The 23,600-nt window shown below is 39.5% G+C and overlaps 1 long non-coding RNA gene across 4 annotated transcripts; it reads left to right on the forward strand.

The window, feature by feature from the left end:
- The first annotated feature begins 6,246 nt into the window (after window positions 1–6,246).
- On the forward strand, window positions 6,247–7,719 carry LOC149940494 (uncharacterized). 4 transcript variants are annotated; one of them, XR_016481174.1, is made up of 5 exons: window positions 6,247–6,337; window positions 6,418–6,461; window positions 6,526–6,756; window positions 6,839–7,036; window positions 7,130–7,719. It is a non-coding gene; the product is annotated as an uncharacterized LOC149940494 (long non-coding RNA). The 4 variants fall into 4 exon arrangements; XR_016481175.1 differs by having other exon boundaries at window positions 6,526–6,642; window positions 7,002–7,036; XR_016481176.1 differs by lacking the exon at window positions 6,839–7,036 and having other exon boundaries at window positions 6,526–6,642; window positions 7,037–7,719.
- The last annotated feature ends 15,881 nt before the right edge of the window (window positions 7,720–23,600 follow it).

Raw genomic sequence — 23,600 nt, forward strand, 5'->3', positions numbered from 1 at the left:
AAAGGTGTACGAGATAAACTGTGATTGTCGAGGGGTAGGACATTTACCAAAATCCCGTACACTTTGTCTAAAATCGCAAAACTTTTAACTCTCTCTCTGGTAAATTAACATTGAAATCCCAAAATCCCCTCAAAAAGTAATGATAAAACCGCCAAAATCTCTACGAAATCCCGAAATCCCGTACAAAATAATGGCAAGTGTGAAATATATAGGACAGACTAAAAGACAATTTAAAAAACGGAAGAGCGAACATAAAAATTGTGTAAGAAAAGGAAATTAAAGGGGCTCCAAAGTTCGGTGGCAAAAAAAAAAAGAAAATTGAGCATGCTTTTCATCCCCCCAAACCCCTCGCTCGGCCTTGGCAGAGGCGGGCAGAGTCAACCGTAAATTTCCCACTTTACTGACTTTACACACATTTTGCCACCGAACTTTGGAGCCCCTTTAAGAAAATGGACTACCAGTACATATTAGGGTGTATCGAAAAAATCGAAGGTTTGAATTTGAATGAGGAACTATGCAGAAAAGTTGTGGGACCTTGGCACTAACTCGTCCAAAAAGCTGGGGTCAATCGGATAAAATTTGCTATCCCCGAAAGTCTCGAAAATTTTATTAAAATTGAGATTTTATATTCCGCGTGTAGATTTTGGTACATGTGCCATCTATAGTCACTAAAAACTAGGTTAAGCCTAGTGAGACACATAATGAGAGGTTTCGAGTACTTTGAGAGGTGCTCCGCCCCCTCAAACAGTCTTAAAAATTTCACTGGTTTTCACCAAAATGCGACACGTGTCAGTACTGAAAAGTGCAGCTCTTCGCTTAGTTGTATTTTAGGAAATAAGTCATTGAAGGATTATGGGAACATCTGCATGCTTCATTTCCTCGAATTACCTCTCAAACATCTCATGCAACAAATTGATGGCAGTATAAGTGATCCAACATCATATTCAGGCCACATAGGAAAGCAGTTAGCAAATTGTAAGGACCTACCAGTCAAAAAATTTACACCCATTAATGTGAACTTATCGTTTGAAGAAACAAGTGTTTGTTTAAGTAGTGTCACTATCAGTGTCAATGCCTCGAAACTGGTTTTGGTGTTAAACAATGGCATCACTTCCCTTGATCTTAAATCATTTCGAATTAAGCCATCATGATTTTCAGCTTCACAGACGCTTAATGAAGCTTTTGTGACCGCCTTAACTGTACATTGCATGGCCTGAGTATGACACGGAAAAGCGTCATACAATGATACCTGGGAAGGATCGTCGGTAGAGGAGCGCATTTGCTCGTCGGAAAAGCCACCTAGGACTGGTGGCTCATAGATAGTTTCCCTTTTCCAGTCAATCCTATCTTGAAAATTTTTCGCTTGGAAGTTAATAGAGGGCACAATAAATTTGCGAGGATGAGCGTGAGCCGGTGTATCAAGAGCTTCACTTCTTGCTTTTAATATGCGAGACACGGCCAAAACCCGAACATCCCGCTGCTTATCTCCCAACATTGCAATCAAGATATTTTCGGGGTGAGCGTAAAAAGCATTGTGCGCAATGACAGGATCAATAATTTTTTGATACTTCTTCGGTAATAACCGTGTTTTGCTTATGCATTCCCAAAGGTGTCTGCTTCCATCTTTGCAACAATGTCTCGTTTTAATCGCAAATAACATGAGAGCATACACATTTAAGATGAAAGTGACAGTTCCTTTTAAGTTAGCAGATGGTTTAGTGGTGTTTATATATAATCTCCGGATTCTGTTGGCAGTTGTGACCCATTTGGCATGACTGATTGGACCAGGATCTCGCTTGGAGAGTTCCACTGGGCAATCGCCTGAGTTAATTGCTTGGCATATGTCGTAAAGATATTGTTGGTCTTTACTGAGTTTTCTGGAGTACAGAACAGATAAGTTCACATTAATGGGTTTAAATTTTTTGGTTGCAGATCCTTACAATTTGCTAACTGCTTTCCTATGTGGCCTGAATATGATGTTGGACAACTTGTACTGCCATCAATTTGTTGCATGAGATGTCTGAGAGGTAATTCGATGAAATGAAGCAAGCAGATCGATGTTCCAATAATCCTTCAATGACTTATTTCCTAAAATACAACTAAGCGAAGAGCTGCACTCTTCAGTACTGACTCGTGTCGCATTTGGGTGAAAACGAGCGAAATTTTTAAGATTGTTTGAGGGGGCGGAGCAACTCTCAAAGTACCCGAAACCTCTCATTATGTCTCTCACTAGGCTTAACCTAGTTTTTAGTGACTAAAGATTGCACATATACCAAAAACTACACGAGAAAGTCCATCCGAACTTTCTTATATAAAATCTCAATTTTAATAAAATTTTCGAGACTTTGAGGCTCGTTCGGGGATAGCAAATTTTATCCGATTGACTCCAGCTTTTTTGGACGAGTTACTGCCATAGTCCCACAACTTTTCTGCATAGTGCCTCATTCAAATTCAAACCTTCGATTTTTTCGATACACCCTAGTACATATAAAACCGTTAAAGAAACACAAAATTCAATGGGATTCTGCAAAGATTTTAACCACCATGGTTAACTTTGTTTAAGGCGGTAAATTCATTTCTTCCTTTATTACCTGTAACCTGTGGTAACCTGTCTGGTTAAAAGCCTTTAGACTAACATTAAAAAAAAAGACCTCAACAGCGTTTGTTCAGTTTTACCCTTCGATTTCCTTTCGCTTAGAAAACAAAAATTAGTTCGGATCTGAGCAGAATAATCTTGGTATTTTTCCAACTAGAAGAGTAGACGCGTCAATTGGGAAGGAAGCGACTAAAATGGAAATGGTTATGCCGCCTTGGTTTCAGGAACCAACTACAGTTATTTTCGACTTAATTGCGCAAAACTCTTAGATTTAACATTTTTTTTAATAATTTAAAAATCATTATAAGATATTACAGAATTTCCGGCACTGAATTGATTTTTTTTTTGCTATAGTTCTACGCACCTTTGGATGGAAGTACCAAATTCTCAATATATCTATCGCGCTTAATAACAAAACGTGTCTTTTTCGAAAAGAAGAAACACACTTAGTTACTTCTGAATCATGTTTCTTTACATATGATTTCCTTAATTTTCTTTACAATTAAATATCGCTTCTCTGGCTCCTTTCCAAGAATAAGGCCCGTTGACCAAATAGACAAGCTCTAAAAAGCGTCGGATCTTTGAATACCACTTGAAAGACTGCAACCAATTTCTTGGGCCAGTTCTTCCATTTAAGGAAACGAATCAATGTAGGTAGTAAAATTATTATTTGGAACCAAAATCTTTTCAAGATTTGCCTTTCTATTTCTAACGTAATCATGCATCGTGCCCAGAGGTGCTTGGCTGGTTTTGCCACTAAACACAGCCGCGATGTACCTACCTCGGTGTTTGAACAAAATATTGTTTGAGAATGAATTGCTGTCCGCCAATCATTCGAAGGCCAAAGAACATCGCGACTCCACATTGACTGAAAACATCATTCTGTTCAAATTATACAATTCTTTGTTGAGCTCGAAGGTTGGTTTAAGAAATGGACAGGAAACTTCAAATCCCGACATCAATTTCTTCCTCTTTAACTTCCCCTTCGAAACGAACTGATTTTTCCGATAGCGATTCAACATTACCGCCTAATTTTACTTTCTCGGTGAGCAGTGAAATGTAAATAATATCGTTGTAGGTCGGGTAGAGTTAGAAAAAACGTTTCATGGGTGAAAGACCGTAAAATTTGGTGTTATAAATTTCGGTTCATAATAGCTAGAGGTGTTATCTTTTTCATATACTGTATTTTCCATCTCGTGATTAGCTCAGTGTCCCACGGCTTCCCGTATTTTACTGTTCACGGAAATATGCAATTCCGTGTTCTAGCTGAAATGATAGTGAGATGTTGTGGGAAAAAACTTCAGTAATCCCGAAGTAGAGGATCTTCTACATTTTATATAGATTTGTGTCGACATTCAGGCTCTCGTCAATAATAAATCCATTTCTATTCTTCGGAAAAATATGATTCTTTGATTTCATTTCTCTTGTGCTTTTCAATCATTTTACCTAATGTGTATAAGACTGTTGAAAAACAACAAAAACAGAAGTAACACAGTGCTTCATATGGTCATTCCATGTCAATTCGACTAGCGAACAATTTGCGTAGAATTTCTAATTTTAATAAGATTTTTTCCACGAGAATAGTAGCTTAAGAAAACTAGTTTCCCAAAGTTTTAGACTTAAATTATTTGCAAAGTCATAATTTGTTTTTAATTTTGGGTTATTTTCGATTTTAAATCTTTAAAATGAGTTTTTCTCGAATATTTTGGTATCAAATAGACATATACCAAAGATAATATGCAAATTAAGTATAAATTTAGTGCTGAATCCGAATATGGGAGTCAAATTTCGCTAAACAAAACACGAAATGAAATACTTTACTATTTGGGGGGTTCAATAGACTCCCAAATTTCGACTTGTACTCCACCTAAAATTTTTTTCAAAATTTTATATTTTGGACCCAACAGGCTAGTTACTTTAAATTATAAATGGCATCAATGAGAAATTATTTTAAACCACAATGTTTATTTTATTATTAGAATAAAGAATCAAATATTTAAAAGGAAAGTAGGAAACAAAATTATTTAAACTTTCTTTTGGATATTGTACTTAAATTCCACGAGATTTATAGACTTTTAGGAACTGGTATTGAAGCCCATATGAAGTTGATGGGCATTGCACTTCACAAAGAACATTGCATTCAGGAATCCAACACAAGTCTTCTCTTCTTGGCCAGTGGTATGAAGTTACTGAACCAGCAGGGTGCAAAAATTAAACGAAACTTTTGTCTTTTTCATCTGAAATTTCAACCATCTTTCCATCGTAAACGCAGGCAACAAATTTCCCTGGTGTTAATTCTGTGAGTGCGGATGTTTCCATTTCTTTTTTACTTCCCACGGAAAGCCTTGAAATATTCATATAGAGAATCTATTGGCACAAATGAATGGTGACTTCTGGTGCCCTGAAGCCGTGTTTCCAAGAGTTTAGAATGAGCGTCTATTTCTTTCGTTTCAACGAGGTAAAATGACATTCCTTTAATGTTGTCAAATGCATAATTGAAAAGATCCTTTGGAGTTAAAATATGGTTGGCTAATGGATTTTGTAGAGTTTCCTTGCTGCGAGCCTCTTAACGGTGCCTCCAGCGCCATCACACGCGCTTTTACCATGGCTAGTTGCAACAAAGTTCCACCTAGCATGAACTCCAAAGTCAGACTTATGATAGCAAAGGTTAACAAAATCTTTGCAGTTCTTATATTGGGAAGCTGCCCCATCACTGAAATAATGAATAGTTTTCAAATCTGGCATGAGAGTTCTCACATGTTTTACCATATTAGATTGGAAAAAATTTACAGCAACAACATCATGCCTCAAACATTCGCTAATAATTATTATAGTGCAGTGACTTAGTATATTAGAAGCACTTTTGTAATACACAACGAAAGGATGAATGTAGCTTGACTATTGTCCCAATGATACCCCTGAGCGGCGTCCTGATCAATGAAAGAGTAATTTTCGGTGAAATCGAGCAGAACAATAACTTCTTCCCCGACAGTTAGGGCAGAGAGTGTAAAGTCGCTTCGCTACAGAGAGGCGCCTCTTCCTATCCCCGTAATGTTAAAATTTCGTGGTACGTTTTTTCCCCATGAGAGCGTTGAAGAAGCAGACGACGGTGTTTGCAATTCCCAGACACAAGATGGCAGTGTAAAATTGCTTATCAAAGAAAAATAAATTTTGCTCTCAGTAGGTTAAAGTTGAATTCAGCTCAGTCAGCTGTGATGTTGAATTATTTTAACTATTTAAGTAAAACAGTTGATTTCGTAAGAAATATAAAAGTAAGTTTATTATCAACTGTACTTTTTTAATATATCAAAAGAAATTCGTGGAATCTAAAGTGGAATATTTTATGGGCTGGCCAAGTCTTAATTAAATATACCAAAACCATGGTAGAACATTGGTGTTTTGAATAGCAGCGGTGAATTAAATATTCTGAAATATAATTAAGAACATTTTCTTTTAGAAGGTTCGGACTTTCAATGGCTTTGCAAATTTCTAAATCTTCGTCAGTGAATTGTCCTTTACCTTTCAAAACCCAATGGTTATCATATTTGGACAATTCTTCATCATGGTCCAGGAGCTGGTACTTTAAACGAGTCTGTTTAAAATAAAGTCATCCAAATTGTCAATTCAATATGAATCTGATGGTTTTAAGAGGCTATTGACTAATGCAGCTCTGTACGCGGCCTGGTATTGTTGAGGATTTGGATGATCTCAATTGTCTCCTTATTGGCGAAAGGAACCTAAGTAGTTTTCTAAAAATCTGGACTAATTCTTGCAGTTACTAAGAACTTAAAACCAAAATTATCCTTTATATCATTCCATAGGAGTAGCAAAGACTGAATTGATAGTTTCCACCCTTCAATACAAGGTAAGGTTTTATACCTACAGTTCTGAAGCTACCATATATTAAACCTTTCCAATTTTTCTTTCAGCATTGGTATGTGGATGGATTGATCAGTCATTGCTCTCTTACAGTGTGTTTCATTGTTTAATGCCCTGCTATTGCAGCAATCAAAAAGGCCGTTCATGTGTAAGAGGAACTCGGCTGTGTATGTGCTTTCAATTGTTAACTCTCCTAATCCCAGTGAACAGGCCATTTGAATTAGAAACACTTTGACTGAAAATTTGGCCAGCTAAACTGACTTTCATGTTAGAAAATGCTGGTAACTTGATATGTTTACGTTTCAGCTTATGTGTGCTTTGAAACTTACCAATTTCTTGGTCTATTTTGATAAAATGTTCTAGGACTGCCCAAGAAACTAGATTGCCTTCCACTATTATGGGATACCGTTTGAAATTGTTCCTCACACTTTTCAAGAGATGTGGAGGATCAATTTCAATGAATGGCTTTTCCACTGATATCCCCATACTTTTGAACAAATTTTGATTGCCTGTTCCTTGGTCACAGAATGCAGCTTTGACAATAAGGCCAATACGTTTCAGGTGAGTTACACAATCATGAAGCAATATCTTCAAAGTCTGTTCGTGGCAAGCATCTTTTGTGAGGAAGTAACCAATTGGTGGTTTGAATTTCAGTTTTATGTCATTCACCATGAATACTAGGGCCTGATTTGCGTACTATTTTGACCTTCAATATATGGACCGAAGTCTACGAAACCTTCAATGTTATGGTTTTCATTATTGTCAAAATGTTTAGTTGAATGGCTATAATTATGTTCAGTACAAATATATTTAAATGGAATAGAATTCAATAGATAGTTCTGGGTTTAAATTCATAGGAATTGACTTTATCCACTGTAAAAAAAATTTCATTTAAAGCTAGTGTTCATCATTGTGAATATTTTATATAAATTATCATTTTCTTCGTTGAATTGATTTTGGAGGGCATAATTTGGCATTTGTAGCAGCGTTTACCTTACACCAGATTGTAGTTGTAACATGATCTTCAGGTGCATTTTCATTTGCTACTATTTGAATTAATTATAAATTAACATAAGGCAGTAAGAGACCATGGCGGGATATGTTTTTGCCTTCAATTTACCTAGGGAAAACCGTGGTTTCATTGCAATTTTCCAAAAAAAATAGTAGGTGTAGCTAATGGTGTAAGCCTGTTTTTGGTTTTGATATTCATAAAACAATCGTCGGTGAAATGAAGACCGCAAAATACGAGGTTAAAGTGTAAGTAATCTGTAGTTTTATTTTGGAGCTGTTCACTGTTTACATTTTGCAGCCACTGCAGAACTATTAAGTTTTAACTTTTTTAAGAAATGTTAATGTATTAGAATAGGCTTATTAAATTAAAACGCGTATTCACCGGTCTTTATCCCTTGAAAAAAAAAAGACAGACGCGTGGTTACCTTTTTATTCGATTTACAATTTTAAGCCGAACAAGACATTTCAAAATAAATTAAACTCGCAAAAATACCTAAAACACTCTTCCTTTTTTGCGTCTTCTCAAACTCTAATCTAGCGCGCGCCGGAGATACTACTAGCGCCATCAAACGCCCGGGAATTGTGGACATTCTCGGCGAATAAAATCGTACCACGGATTTTTTAAAGAGAGGCGCCTCTCTGTAGCGAAGCGACTTTACACTCTCTGGTTAGGGTATCTTTGAGTTCTTTTAAATACCGTAATTGATGTTTAGCAATGTTATGATGAGTAATAACAATCTCAGTTTTATCAGCCAAGTCTTCTAAGAATTCGTGATACGTCGTTCGGTGAGTGGTTAAAGTAGTTTTATCTGTTGATACCCACTGTTTATAAGAAATAGTATCGGTGACCTCTAGATCTTCCGATACTTTATTTAAAATACTATTTATGAAGTTTGACCGGCCAGGGCAGTCAATACAGCTGTGAAGCATGCAGTCTTTTGAATCAGTTCAACAAACAAACCATGCCAGCGTTTCCATATAGTTAGGTATACCGATAGCGGATAACATCAATTTGACATTTTGATGAATAGTACAGACACAAACTGAGTGAGAACCTTTGCTAGAAATGTTACGCAGTTCTTAGGTTGAAGTTCAGTAAATTTCGAAATGCCAACTTTAATTCCTGTTTCAGTTTTGAATATGTTATGAAGTTCATTGATGTTAGCCAACAATAAACGCTTCTGTTCGTGAACTTTGACGCCTTCTGTCAACAGAGAAACGTAGTTTTTTTCCCATGACACATTCGACTAACATCATCGCTTTGATAAAATTCAATTATTGCCTTTGAAACATCAAAGGACAACGATTTTCACTTCTTCAATTGTGGTAAAGCTAAAATTCCCATGGACGTTTTAAGTTGTCTAGCTTTTTGAACCATATACTGAATGACACCAAACTGTTATAACAAAAGACCAACTTTCTGGAGCTAATGTTAATATTTGAAGTTTCTCTCTTCGTGTGAATATTTTTAGTTTTTCTTTTAAATTATGTACCAATACATCTAAATCGGAGCATTTTTGAAACCTTTCTTCTTGGAGTTCTTCCGGTTGAGGGCCAATTGCAACAGCCAACTTGTTTGCTACTACACTCTGCAATGTTTCAAATTTACGTTTGCCATACGCAAGTCTTTGACGTGGTGGTAGTTTTGTGGCTTTGACTGGAGAAAATCCCAATAAATTTTCACTTGCATTTAATTGGTCTTCGTTGACGTATTGCTGAATGGACGGAGACGCAATTGACTTTTGAGAGCTTTGTTGAGAGGTAGACGCTGACGAGAAACATTCTCCCGAGAAATTGGTCAATGTTGGGCTTTCTGGAGAAGGTTCATATTTCATGCAAGTATGGCATATCTTCCAACCTGGTAAGACGCGTTTTCTCGATTTTTCTGACAATGTTTTAGCTTTTTCAATTGATAGATTTCTTAAACCATTTTTGGTCGGCTGTTTATGAAAATTATAAGGGTCACAACACGTTTGATGAAAAAGTGAAAATTTTGACAGAAAAACACTTTTATGGTGTAAACAAACGTTCATGTTAACATCATCTAACAAAAGTTTAGTTATCATTCTTAATAATTCTTTATATTCGGATGAAAGAGTGGATACTGGGATTAATCCAGTGTGTGTACGCGGTTTTATGACAATCGTTTTCAGTCCTTGTTAGACAACCAATAGTACAAGTATCAAGAATTGAAACGTTGAAGCCATCTCAAGTGGATCTTCCGACATATACTAATATCATAAGCCTATCACCTCTAAGTTTGAAACGCGCATAGCGCCCTTTGTACCACCACTGGTCGGGCGAAAAAGAAGAAATCAGGTAGAGATAAATTGAAGCTTCTTCCTTCCCCCTTTCTCTTTCTACGCACCTCTCTCTTACCAAAGCAGCTTGCATCATGCATTGCGGGACGTGTTACGTTTATTTTTTCCGCCACCGGGTGGATTTAGCGCTGTACTTTCGCCAGTCGTTTGCTTGAACCAACACTGCCTTTCGATTCAAAGTTAGGGTTGATAGGCTTATGCTAATATCAATAGAGCCTCCTGGTATATGATATAACTATAAATATTTGCAAAACTAGGTTTTTAATATACTAGGACAAAAAATTGCACGCTTTCTAAACGCGTCGCTAAATAAGATCCAAAAATGGCTCTTGAACAAGTGTCGTCTGCTAGATAATCCAATATTTAGCGCCACCTAGCTGAAATATCCATAATGTGACAAGTTATAAAAATAAACCAAAATTAAATTATTTTTGCTTTAAAATAATTCCTCGGTGATGCCATTTATAATTTGAAGCCTGCTGGGCCAAAAATATAAAATTTTCAAAAATATTTAAGGTGGAGTACAAGTCGAAATCTGGGAGTCTATTGGACCCACCTCAAGTAGTCAATTATTTCGTTTCGTAATTTTTTAGCGAAATTTGACTCCCATATTCGGATTCAACACTAAATTGATACTTAATTTGCATATTATCTTTGATATATGTCTATTAGATACAAATTTATCTATACTATACTCGTAAAAAAAATATAATTAAAATTATAAATTAGGCAAATTTTCCGATATTCGAATTGACATGGAATGACCCTGAAGCTAGTTTCAGAATATCCAACCAGGAGCATAAAAGGTTCCTTCGCTGCTTGCCTGTTTTTGGAGCTAGGTTTAGTTATTCCCCTTCAGTCCGCACAGGGGTTTTCATGAAGTACTATTGTCGGCAGCTCCCTTCCTTGATTATTTCATGGGTAATTAAATAAATTATGAACACTTTAAATCTTCTGCCTTTCGAGGCGTGACAGTGTTTTCCATCCAGTGGAACACAATTTGGTTTGGTTTTTTGATCGTCTTGTTCTTCAGGTATTTCTAGATTGGACATGCTGCAGTGCCCTTTAGTTCGCCGTGAAAGGTATTCCTTAAGACATGGAATGAAGTCCCTGGGAGTTGAGAGGAGGATGTTCTGCGGGATATCTCTCTGCAACACGTTCTTTTGGTTTCGACCTGTGGCAAGAGATGGTGCGAGTTGGCCGGCTCTCTTCCAGCAACTCAGTTGTTGTAGAGTAGGCCAATCGGTGTCCATGATGGGTTCATGGTGCCGAGGAGGTGGACAAATATTAATTCGTTTTCTATGGATACCTTTACTATAGATCGCTCTATAGAGATCCTCGCAACACAAAAAGGTGACCATCGTACTCGATCTTTCGCGGAGATGGTTTGAGCAGTCGATCCTACTCCGGCATAATCTATGGGACAAGTTGGGCACCCCCGTTTGAAATCTAAGTGCAGGAAGCCTTCGGTATCTGGAAAACCAAAGGCCCCAAAAGTTAAGGTATCTCCAAGACTGGAGAATTTGATTCTTCTCTACCGTTGGAATTTCTGGCTATTTTATTTAGTTTTTATGTAGTTTATTACTCGAAGATCTATTTGATCCGAGATTCGCTCGAAGACCTATCGGTACGAGTTATTAGTAAGTTTTTTAATTTCTTCAAATTTGTTTAGGATTTAGATATATTATCAGTTTTAATTATGGACTAATCTACTTTTTCGCGTATTTTATCATCCTTCTCACAGTCCCTAGGTGGTCTCTTCTAACTTAACTTATCGTATATACTATTCTCCACCACACTCCCCCCTTTTCGGCTTTCCGTTGCTATGTAACGCGTTTTGAAATTTTTAATGTTTAGGCTTAGTTTCTCTTTTCGATATAACAGTCGCCAGCCAGATTTCCCGCACGGTACTGATGAGTTCCAAATAGAACGAAACCGGTCAACCGTTGGAATTTCTGGCTATTTTATTTAGTTTTTATGTAGTTTATTACTCCAAGATCTATTTGATCCGAGATTCGCTCGAAGACCTATCGGTACGAGTTATTAGTAAGTTTTTTAATTTCTTCAAATTTGTTTAGGATTTAGATATATTATCCCTTTTAATAATGGACTAATCTACTTTTTCGCGTATTTTATCATCCTTCTCACAGTCCCTAGGTGGTATCTTCTAACTTAACTTATCGTATATACTATTCTCCACCACACTCGCCCCTTTTCGGCTTTCCGTTGCTATGCTCAAACGATGTTCGCCTCAGCCATTGGAAGCCTTCGATATAATGCAATGGGTACACGGCCTGACATCGAGTTCGCCGTAAATCGTACATCACAAGCTATGGCAAACCCAACAGTTGCAGACTGGAACGCCGTAAAACGTATTTTTCGATATCTACGAGGAACGACCACCCTGGGTCTCTTGTTCAAATCGGATGACACATTAGAACTTGTCCCCTACTGCGATGCCCATTATGCCGGATGAGAAAAGACCAGACGCTCAACCTCGGGAATTGTCTGCCTGATGGGATCAACGCCAATTACGTGGGCAAGTCGTAAGCAACAGTCCGTTGCATTATCTACTACCGAGGCTGAATTGATTGCCGCTACAGAAGCAGCCAAAGATATTGTCTGGATCAAAGCCATCTAAAGGTCCTTGGGCATTGAAAGAGAAACTGAGATTCCAGTTATGCGCATTGACAACGCTGGAGCTATCAAATTGATTCGGAATCCAGAATTTCATCGTCGTACAAAGCACATCAACGTCCGTGAGATAACTTTTCCTCAACGGTCAGATTGATGTCACTTACATGTACGTACCAAGTGAATAGCAGTTGGCAGATATTTTCACGAAGCCATTATGTGCCAAGATATTCACGCGCCTTCACCAAAGCCTGAATCTCCACGCATTTAACCATATCTTCGTCGAGGGAGAGTATTGGAGATAACCGACGAAGATTGTTCAACAACACAACGGGAAAGAAAACAAAACCACGGAGAGGTGTTTTTTATTTTATCTCTCTGCTTTATTTTTCTATTTGTTTTTTAAATTTATTCCGCTCGGGTTTTAATATAAAAACCCTTTACACTGCGTATCAGTGTGTCACTAATTTACCAGCTTTCAATCATGTAACTTGCTCTTATTATTTAAACAAATTAAACCAGTTTATCGTTTACTAGAGTTTTTGTTCATCACTGCGAAGCGCTGCTGCTATAAAACTTCAACAGATCGACTCTGGAACTCGTACGCGTTCGACTCTGGAACTCGTACGCGTTCGACTCTGGAACTCGTACGCGTTCGACTCTGGAACTCGTACGCGTTCGACTCTGGAACTCGTACGCGTTCGACTCTGGAACTCGTACGCGTTCGACTCTGGAACTCGTACGCGTTCGACTCTGGAACTCGTACGCGTTCGACTCTGGAACTCGTACGCGTTCGACTCTGGAACTCGTACGCGTTCGACTCTGGAACTCGTACGCGTTCGACTCTGGAACTCGTACGCGTTCGACTCTGGAACTCGTACGCGTTCGACTCTGGAACTCGTACGCGTTCGACTCTGGAACTCGTACGCGTTCGACTCTGGAACTCGTACGCGTTCGACTCTGGAACTCGTACGCGTTCGACTCTGGAACTCGTACGCGTTCGACTCTGGAACTCGTACGCGTTCGACTCTGGAACTCGTACGCGTTCGACTCTGGAACTCGTACGCGTTCGACTCTGGAACTCGTACGCGTTCGACTCTGGAACTCGTACGCGTTCGACTCTGGAACTCGTACGCGTTCGACTCTGGAACTCGTACGCGTTCGACTCTGGAACTCGTACGCGTTCGACTCTGGAACTCGTACGCGTTCGACTCTGGAACTCGTACGCGTTCGACTCTGGAACTCGTACGCGTTCGACTCTGGAACTCGTACGCGTTCGACTCTGGAACTCGTACGCGTTCGACTCTGGAACTCGTACGCGTTCGACTCTGGAACTCGTACGCGTTCGACTCTGGAACTCGTACGCGTTCGACTCTGGAACTCGTACGCGTTCGACTCTGGAACTCGTACGCGTTCGACTCTGGAACTCGTACGCGTTCGACTCTGGAACTCGTACGCGTTCGACTCTGGAACTCGTACGCGTTCGACTCTGGAACTCGTACGCGTTCGACTCTGGAACTCGTACGCGTTCGACTCTGGAACTCGTACGCGTTCGACTCTGGAACTCGTACGCGTTCGACTCTGGAACTCGTACGCGTTCGACTCTGGAACTCGTACGCGTTCGACTCTGGAACTCGTACGCGTTCGACTCTGGAACTCGTACGCGTTCGACTCTGGAACTCGTACGCGTTCGACTCTGGAACTCGTACGCGTTCGACTCTGGAACTCGTACGCGTTCGACTCTGGAACTCGTACGCGTTCGACTCTGGAACTCGTACGCGTTCGACTCTGGAACCCGTACGCGTTCGACTCTGGAACTCGTACGCGTTCGACTCTGGAACTCGTACGCGTTCGACTCTGGAACTCGTACGCGTTCGACTCTGGAACTCGTACGCGTTCGACTCTGGAACTCGTACGCGTTCGACTCTGGAACTCGTACGCGTTCGACTCTGGAACTCGTACGCGTTCGACTCTGGAACTCGTACGCGTTCGACTCTGGAACTCGTACGCGTTCGACTCTGGAACTCGTACGCGTTCGACTCTGGAACTCGTACGCGTTCGACTCTGGAACTCGTACGCGTTCGACTCTGGAACTCGTACGCGTTCGACTCTGGAACTCGTACGCGTTCGACTCTGGAACTCGTACGCGTTCGACTCTGGAACTCGTACGCGTTCGACTCTGGAACTCGTACGCGTTCGACTCTGGAACTCGTACGCGTTCGACTCTGGAACTCGTACGCGTTCGACTCTGGAACTCGTACGCGTTCGACTCTGGAACTCGTACGCGTTCGACTCTGGAACTCGTACGCGTTCGACTCTGGAACTCGTACGCGTTCGACTCTGGAACTCGTACGCGTTCGACTCTGGAACTCGTACGCGTTCGACTCTGGAACTCGTACGCGTTCGACTCTGGAACTCGTACGCGTTCGACTCTGGAACTCGTACGCGTTCGACTCTGGAACTCGTACGCGTTCGACTCTGGAACTCGTACGCGTTCGACTCTGGAACTCGTACGCGTTCGACTCTGGAACTCGTACGCGTTCGACTCTGGAACTCGTACGCGTTCGACTCTGGAACTCGTACGCGTTCGACTCTGGAACTCGTACGCGTTCGACTCTGGAACTCGTACGCGTTCGACTCTGGAACTCGTACGCGTTCGACTCTGGAACTCGTACGCGTTCGACTCTGGAACTCGTACGCGTTCGACTCTGGAACTCGTACGCGTTCGACTCTGGAACTCGTACGCGTTCGACTCTGGAACTCGTACGCGTTCGACTCTGGAACTCGTACGCGTTCGACTCTGGAACTCGTACGCGTTCGACTCTGGAACTCGTACGCGTTCGACTCTGGAACTCGTACGCGTTCGACTCTGGAACTCGTACGCGTTCGACTCTGGAACTCGTACGCGTTCGACTCTGGAACTCGTACGCGTTCGACTCTGGAACTCGTACGCGTTCGACTCTGGAACTCGGTTAACGCAATTTAGATTATATAAAATAGCTATTTATTTAGCTAGAGAAATTTAACGTACATCTTCAAAAACGAAAAGAAGTTCGCTACTTCTTTAAGGGGTCGCAAGTTTTATCTCGAATGGCGTATTAAACAAGATTTAATTTTGGCGTTTTCCATTTACACCTCGAGAGCACTGTCGAATCACATAATCATGAATCTATTTAACAACATGAATATCCAACTGGCCTACTCCATGCGCGTTTTTCTATAAGAAAAAAATTTACGTCGTCTGAAGCGGGACTGAAGAAGTTGTTTTTTATGTCGTCAAGCTCGGGTGCGTATGAGGCGAGATACGACTCCACCCCGTGAAGAGCCAGTGCGTACTGTACGGAATGCTAGAGATGGATATTCATGTTGTTAAATAGATTAATGATGTAATGTTCCTATAAAACATCTAATTGGATTGTATTGCCAGCCCGGAAAATGTAATACATATCTTACATATCCAGAACGGTCCTTCAAGTAAGTTTATCCGTGATAAACTTATGTTCGGTCACAAGGGCACGGGCAATTTTTACATTGTCAGAGTCGCCGGAGCGACAGCACCAAGGGCGTTTTTACTTGGAACTTTATTCCTAGGGTGGGTGACATATATATATTTAACTGTTCTAGAACAGATCATCTGATCCCTTATCCCTAGGAACAATTTTGGAGGGGTGAGACTCACAGAAAAGTCGGTTGTTCTTGAGGCACTCATGCGTTATGTCGCCAATAACTTTAAAGACCTATGTCCTCAATTGTTTTATTTCTACACGCCGTTTTATCACTTTTACTTGTTACCTTTTTAATAAAGATTTTTATTAGTGTTTTTCCAGGCTAGACCTTGGTCTGTGGTTTTGTTTTTAAATGTGGGATGCAGGAATTCATACCTCTATTGGGAATGCTTATTCTGCCGTGTCGCGTTTGGTAATATAACTCTGACGGATTTGACCTTGCCTACGAAAAAAAAATCCCCTCTGCGTGCGCTCCCCTCTCACGTAGGTGTTGGTTTAGTTAACATAGTGACGTCAAAAAAAGGCAGCCACATCAAGACGAAAATCTGCCGTGATAAGCGTTCCAAGTAGTGGTATGGATTCCTGCTGTATGTTATACAAAGTAAATTTGTATATATATTCGTAGTTCCCCAGTAGTGCCCAGAGGAATCGGGGTATATAAATGAATAGTCTGATGTCCACAGAATCAGCTTTAACCTATGAATAGAAATGCGAAATATTTTATAAATTTATAAATTTTTCATTAATATGGAAAAACTGACCCTATGCATTGAAATATAGAAAGATTAAAGAAACGACCACTATTGCATTTAGTGATGGCAGAGAAACTAGTGGTGTCTAATTATTTGTAATAAAATATTTTTAAATCTCACTGTGCAATAGTGGTCGGTTCTTTAATTTTTCTATAATATCAGTCAGTTTGCGGCTGCTACAAATTCTGTGTAAATGGTTATATTGCCAAACTTCATCAACACCTGGTGGGAACTACGAGCAAAAACACATGGATAACACAGCTAGCCTTTAAACACGGTAACGCAGTGTTGTGTACAACTTTCATTGAACGAGCCTTTTCGCTGAACATTTTACGGAAAGGGGGAAAAGACCATTTCCGATTTTTACCCTTCCGACGGCAGCAGGTGCTAAAGCGTCTAACCAAAGAAAAATGTATACAAGAAAATGCACGACTTTTGACCGATTGCGTTCTCCTTGTGTGGGGTGATGTGTTTGTTGCTCCTAGGTGAAACTTCTACCAAAGCTACACCAAACATTTCTGTAAAATATTGAAATTTAATGCGCGTTTTTTATTTACTTGTTTTTTAAATATTCAGAACATTGCCACTAAATTTCATTTGAAAGATTGAGCTCAGGAGAAAAGATTTGAATATGTGTTAAATGTTTTTCTTTTCGTGACCACGTTCAAGCTTTGTTGACAAAATGTTATCCACGAAAACGTTATAACTGTCTGAACAATGGATTTCAAATTTACAGATAGCACTTTGTGATGGAATTTAATTCTCGGAATAAGATAGTACTCTTCAGCGTATAAGTAATAATATTCGACAAACTGTGTATTCGTTATGAAAGTTCCGAATTCCCTGGGTGCTGTTAAGTCACTGGTGTTCATGGGGACACCGCAAAACACGGTGGCCCGGTTTGGACAGTCCTCTTCCACTTTATTCCAGAGGCCACCGATGAAAACGGTCATTTCGAAACATATGTTGGCTCCAAGCCAGGCAAGATTTTATCGCTGGTAGGCCACTGGCACCCGCGCCTATAATTATGACAATGGCTTTTAAGTTTGTAAGTTCTTTTTCTTTTCAATATTTTATATTAATTCATTATTTTACATGACATTGATAATAAATATTGTGAATTGTTAACCAAGTTTATTAATCTTGAATTAACCCTTTAAAATCGAAAATCTTACATAACCTAAAGTGAAACTAAAACTATCGTTTCCCTCGTGTAGCTAATCGTAACGCGCAAAGGGTTAATGAATTAAATCACCGTTCGATATCCAGATAGAAGACCAAGCCACAACACGGTTCTTGTAGCTGTTCGTGACTTTCAGACTTACGGAAACGTCAATCCCAGATTTCGTGGACCAGGTCGTCAAGACATCAACATGGAAGACACCGTTCTAGCCTATTTTGTTGCGTATCCTCGAGCAAGCGTCAGAGGTACAAGCGACGATCTCAGGTTATCGACGAATTACGTGTGGTCCACTCTTCACAATCATAACTTCCATCCGTATGAAGCGACCCTCCACCATGGCAAGATCTTCACGAAGGAGGTATGGAACGTACATTTGATTTCTGCAACTGATTAATAACCATGTCTGATGAGAACCCATCATTACATTACATCAATCAAATGCTGGTGACTGACGAGTGTTCCTTTGGGAGAGATGGGCCTTTCAACCATCAAAACGCCAATATGTGGTGTGATGAAAATCCTCACTGGGGTTTTCCTCACCATCATCAACAACAACTCCAACTGAATGTTTAGGCGGGTTTGCTCGGGGTTCGAGTTATTGGCCCATTTTTCCTCCCAGCTCGTCTTAATGGACAACGCTACTTGGCGCTTTTGCAGAACGAAATAGCAGACACTTTAGAAGATATTCCGCTGGAAGCTTACAGACAGATGTGGTACCAACATGACGGCGCACCACGCCACGTACCTAGCTGTGTAGTGGAGCATCTTAACAACGAGTTTCCTCGGCGTTTGGTTGGCAGGAACGGTCACGTTTGATGGCCTGCGAGGTCTCTAAACCTAACTCCGATGGACTTTTTCTTGTGGGGGTTCATCGAAGCACAAGTTTACCGGACGCCCGTTGAGAATATCGAAGATTTGCGTCACTGAATCATTGCAGCCTTCGAACTTGTCACTCCTGATATGATCAGACGCTCGTTTCAAAACATGCTTCATCATGCCCAAACATGTATCGCGGCAAACGAAGGTATCATAGAACCGCACTGGTAAAATTCTTATGTTTATTCGAATTAAATGTTCAATTAAATCTTACAGACATTTCTTTCATTTACGTACAAAAATGCGAAGGCTATTTGCCCCTATAGATAGATTGTTTTTTTTTTCGTGAAAGTTTTCTTTTCCAATGAAACCAAGTTCTTTGAAGATTTTCGACAGCACTCTACAACTTTCTCATTGAAACATTTTTTCTAGCACCTACCGGTGAAAAAATATTTTTTTACAAAAACCCGAAATTATTTCCGATTTTTCTGCAATTTAGGCATTAAAGCGATCCTACATTAGAAATAATACCCTGAAAATTTCACAACCCTATATCTTGCAGTTTCTGAAAAAAATGCCCAGTCAGAGCAATTCAAAACACCATGTATATAAGCCGTTTTAATTCTTACTTATTCTAAGTTTCTACGTAAAATATGTTGTAATAATATAATATACCGAAAATTCAAACAGGTACAACCAATTTTATACTAGTAAATAGTAAGTAATGTACTATAGAGACAGATACTTCATGGTTTAAAATAAACTTTTATTAATAAAAGTGTATTTTAAACCATGAAGTATCTGCCTCTATAGTACATTACTTACTATTTACTAGTTTAAATTAACCATGGTTAAATTTTGCGTTTATGAACCAATTCTATTCTGTTTAAATACAAAGCCAGTGAGTCCTGCCCTGAGTTACATTTTCAAAGCTAGGGGGCATCTACGAATCAAATTTCGGGGCGGTTTTCGCTATTCCGGAAGGTTGGGAGAAACGGAAAGGTGGTGGAAGCATAGCTTTGAAAGTGCTAAATCCCCAAAATCCTCCTTAAATACGCCGTTGTTTATTAGTAGTAAACAACAGTCTCGCAAAAAGAGTCACATAAGGGGGCCCCAAAAAGAATTTCGCGGGGGGCCCCGAGGACCTTAGTTACGCCACTGTTCATACAGGGTGTTTCAGAGAAGTATGGCTCAAATTTACAGGTGTGTTCTTTGGGTAACAAGGAGTAAAAAAGAAACGTTTTCCTAAATTGAACCGTATCCTAGTAATTGGCCGTCAAAACTAAGCCTCCAAAGAGTCGGAAAACGTGCGAATATGTAGTTTCTATTATTCTTAGGAACCAATTGTTTCCTTTTAATAAAGGGAGTATAACCCCCTCTTGTTCGATAGGGTGCGCTTAGACTATACCGAGTAGCTTCCACAAGCCTTCCTAATGAGGAGCGGCAACGAGTTAGTTTAGTTAGGGTGTATAACCTATTTCGGAATTGGGGGGTAAAACCCTAACTAAACTAACTCCTTGCCGCCCCTAGGAAAGCTTGTGGAAGCTACTCGGTATAGTCTAAGCGCACCCTGCCAAACAAGAGGGGTTAGACTCCCTTTAATCATTGTTTTTTTTCCGAAGTTTCTAATTGAATTCTTCATATGTCATGAAACACATACATATTTTATTATTTATTTAATTTGAAAAAGATAAGAAAACGATCACTTGTATCACAAGTTCGTTATTAATTGAAATAAGTATTCTACGTGTAGAAATCAACAATAACAAGGTGTTTCATGGTGACCACGTCAATTGAAAGTAAGTTTCTTATTGAATTTCGTTTTTTCCTTCAAACGCCATAAGTACAAATTTAACTGAATTACAACAAATGTACAAAATGATCACCTGGGGCACACGCAAATCCTTCTTGAACCAGTTCGAAAATTTGAGGCATGTTACGAATTTGCGACGAAAACTATAGTTGCACTCCCTAACGGCGGCGGGTGGAACTACTCGTCGGAAGTCAAATTTAATGCACTGTGGAAGCTAGCAAGTTAGAAACTTAAGCAGACGCTTGACGTAATTAGACCCCTTATACGGTTCGGCACCGTTGCGTCATCTAGACCCGTTTCGGTCGCGATCAATAATGCGTTGTCGTAGGTCGTCAATGTTGCGGACTTCAGTCTTGGGTAAGAGTAGAAACTCGTGATCTTTGAGTAAAAACGTCAAATCCTTGGAATGACAGTGTTTAAAAATTTCTACTAGCAAAAGCTTATTAAGCGTTCGCATCTAAAAGTATGCTAACGTTACGATTTAAAATAATGACAAGGTGGTTTAAATTACCATGAGACACAGTAGAAAGTTCATTTCTTTGTTTTATGCTTTCTCATAGGTTACATGTACTGTTACCTAACAACATTACATTGATCATTGTATTTACAAAAGTTGTTTGAAATGGACCCCATTGGCACTAGGGATGCAATGGTTCCACTTTTTTGGACTATCTCGGTTCCGGATCCGGTTACGGTTCCTAAATTTTTGCTTTATCGGTTCCGGTTCTTAAAATTTTAATTTATCGGTTCCTGTTTCGGTTCCGGTTCTCAAAATTTAGAACCGATGGGTTCCGGTTCCTAAACGGTTCCTATACGGTTAGAGTGTGTTTAGTATTAATTAAAGTGAAATACACAAGCAATTCAAATGAAGTTAAAGATAAATAAAATCCACCACATTTATTTATTTAGATTATAAAATTTATTTTTGGTAAATTATATTTTAAAAATAGTAGCTTTCTCAGTGACGTAGCTATGGGTCCGGGGTCCTCCCACGGAACTCTTTTTGGGGTCCCTCATAATCATCGAGAATCATTAAGGCCGAGTCGCGATTATCGCCATCTAGAGTTACTACTTGCATGTTAAATATATAAAACGCTTAAAAATGGCTTTAAGCCCTAAGTGAAACGATTAAGATAAATCACGGCAATCAGCGTCTGGAACATTAAAAACAAAGGATCTGGTAGAACTTGGAAGTCCGACCAGTGTTATTGATTAAGATCGTTAATAAAAGATTTATTTATTTAGAATCACGATCTAGATGACTTAATGTAAAATAATTATAAAAAATATCGCTACTATTCTCTCGAAGGGAACTCATGTAAGCGCGTTATTTGTTTATTCAATGAAGTAGGGTAAAAATGAAATCTTCTGTTTGAAAATTCGCACGGTTTCATCGTTTCAAGATGGAGGGGGGGGGGAATGATGTACTTTCAAGATTTGGGGAGACATTGCCTTCCCTTCCGCTCCTCATTTCAGGGGCGTAGGAACGTTTTAGAAGTTGGAGGGGGCAAAGAGAAACGAAACGGGGGTTTAGGAGCTTAGCCCCCGATGTAGAGTGAGTAATCGGTCGCGAATGTCATTAAGGCATTAACAGTAACAACAGTTATCATACGAAGTGTATTTTTGTCTTTAGAGTCGTTCGTGAATTTAAGATACACAAATCCACAATAATAAAATGAGAATGGTTTTGAATTTTTAAAAGAGTGTAGCTTCACCGAATGCATGTGTTAACTACTATGTAAATTGGCGGGAAAAGACACAGTTGAGCTTCTATAAGCTTTATATGCATTTAAAAAAGAGAATTTGAACTTTTGAAGATTTCAACTGACCAATAACATTAGTTGACACTCCCAGCAAAATTCTAGGGAGGGGCATTGCCCCCTTGGTTCCTACGCCCCTGCCTCATTTACTAAAACTTGTCTAGGTTAACGGTAATAGTTAGTGTAGGGAGCTGTTGGCTCGATCTCGTGGCATGCAGGGCTTGCCACCACCCTCCTACGCATTGTAACCCGGCCACCTGAATTAAGGGCTTCAAAAGTCGCACGATGACTTAGGCCTAAGGTGGTGCCAAGGGTATTAGCCTAGCTGATTATTATTATTTTATTATTATTTCATTGAAAAATATAAAGACGGGATTTCTATGACTCGTTTTGATTTCAGTTGAGTATATCGTTGTAAATGGAGTCCATATTATTTCGTTCAATAAGCATTGTCATTTGTGAAATGTAAGCAAATGCTTAAGTTGAAATTTTAGATTTTCTAGACCAAAACTACCCAGGCCAGCGATTATATTATGCAAACGAATTAGCCTTACCTTAAAAACTTTAAATTCGGAAACACAACTTAGTTATTAATTTACTCGATACTTTTCAAACTTCAGTATGTTACTTTCATTATGTACGTTGTTTGGATATTTAGGCGATGGTTATTGTGGTTGTATTTATAAAGTTTTGGGCGCGCCTGTTGAAACATAAAGAAATATTTGAAGCAAGTAAAACATGAACTTGAGCTGACAAGAGAAAAAACTAGATGAGGCCTCGCGCGGTTGGAATGTACACAGTCCCATAGGCAATTTGGGGGACCCTCGATGGAGCCCCCCCCCCCCCGCATTGCGGAGTCTGCCGGGGACGAAATTTACGCCACTAGCTTTTCTGCTGTTTCTCCTCTAAGTCGGTTGCGAAGGGGATAAAAAATTACGCTTGCCCATTGCCCCACTAAGGGCCGGCGCGGCGGATCGTGTTAATCTCGGGTGGGTAGTACGTCAGACGAAGGGGAGGGGGGATTTATTGGATTATCCTACATAAAAAGATAGGTATATATAATACTAATTAAGAGAAATTGATAGAGGTAAAAACTACAAAAATTTAGTATTATGGAAATGCATTATTACATAGTATTAATTGCGCAATTCAAAAACTGTACTGCGCTTTGAATTTTTGGAAATGTACTGATTCAACAATTTTTCCAAATATTTTGACGCGTGATTTCATATAGCTCTTAAAATTCATATGACTCTACGTGTAACGATGTTTGAAGGATCTGAGTACTAATATTTAAACTCAATTATATAGAAAGGTAGAGACAACGTT

This window comes from Leiobunum rupestre, chromosome 6 (genome assembly GCF_980474605.1).
Source record: "Leiobunum rupestre chromosome 6, qqLeiRupe1.1.hap1, whole genome shotgun sequence".
Taxonomy (NCBI): Eukaryota; Metazoa; Arthropoda; class Arachnida; order Opiliones; family Sclerosomatidae; genus Leiobunum; species Leiobunum rupestre.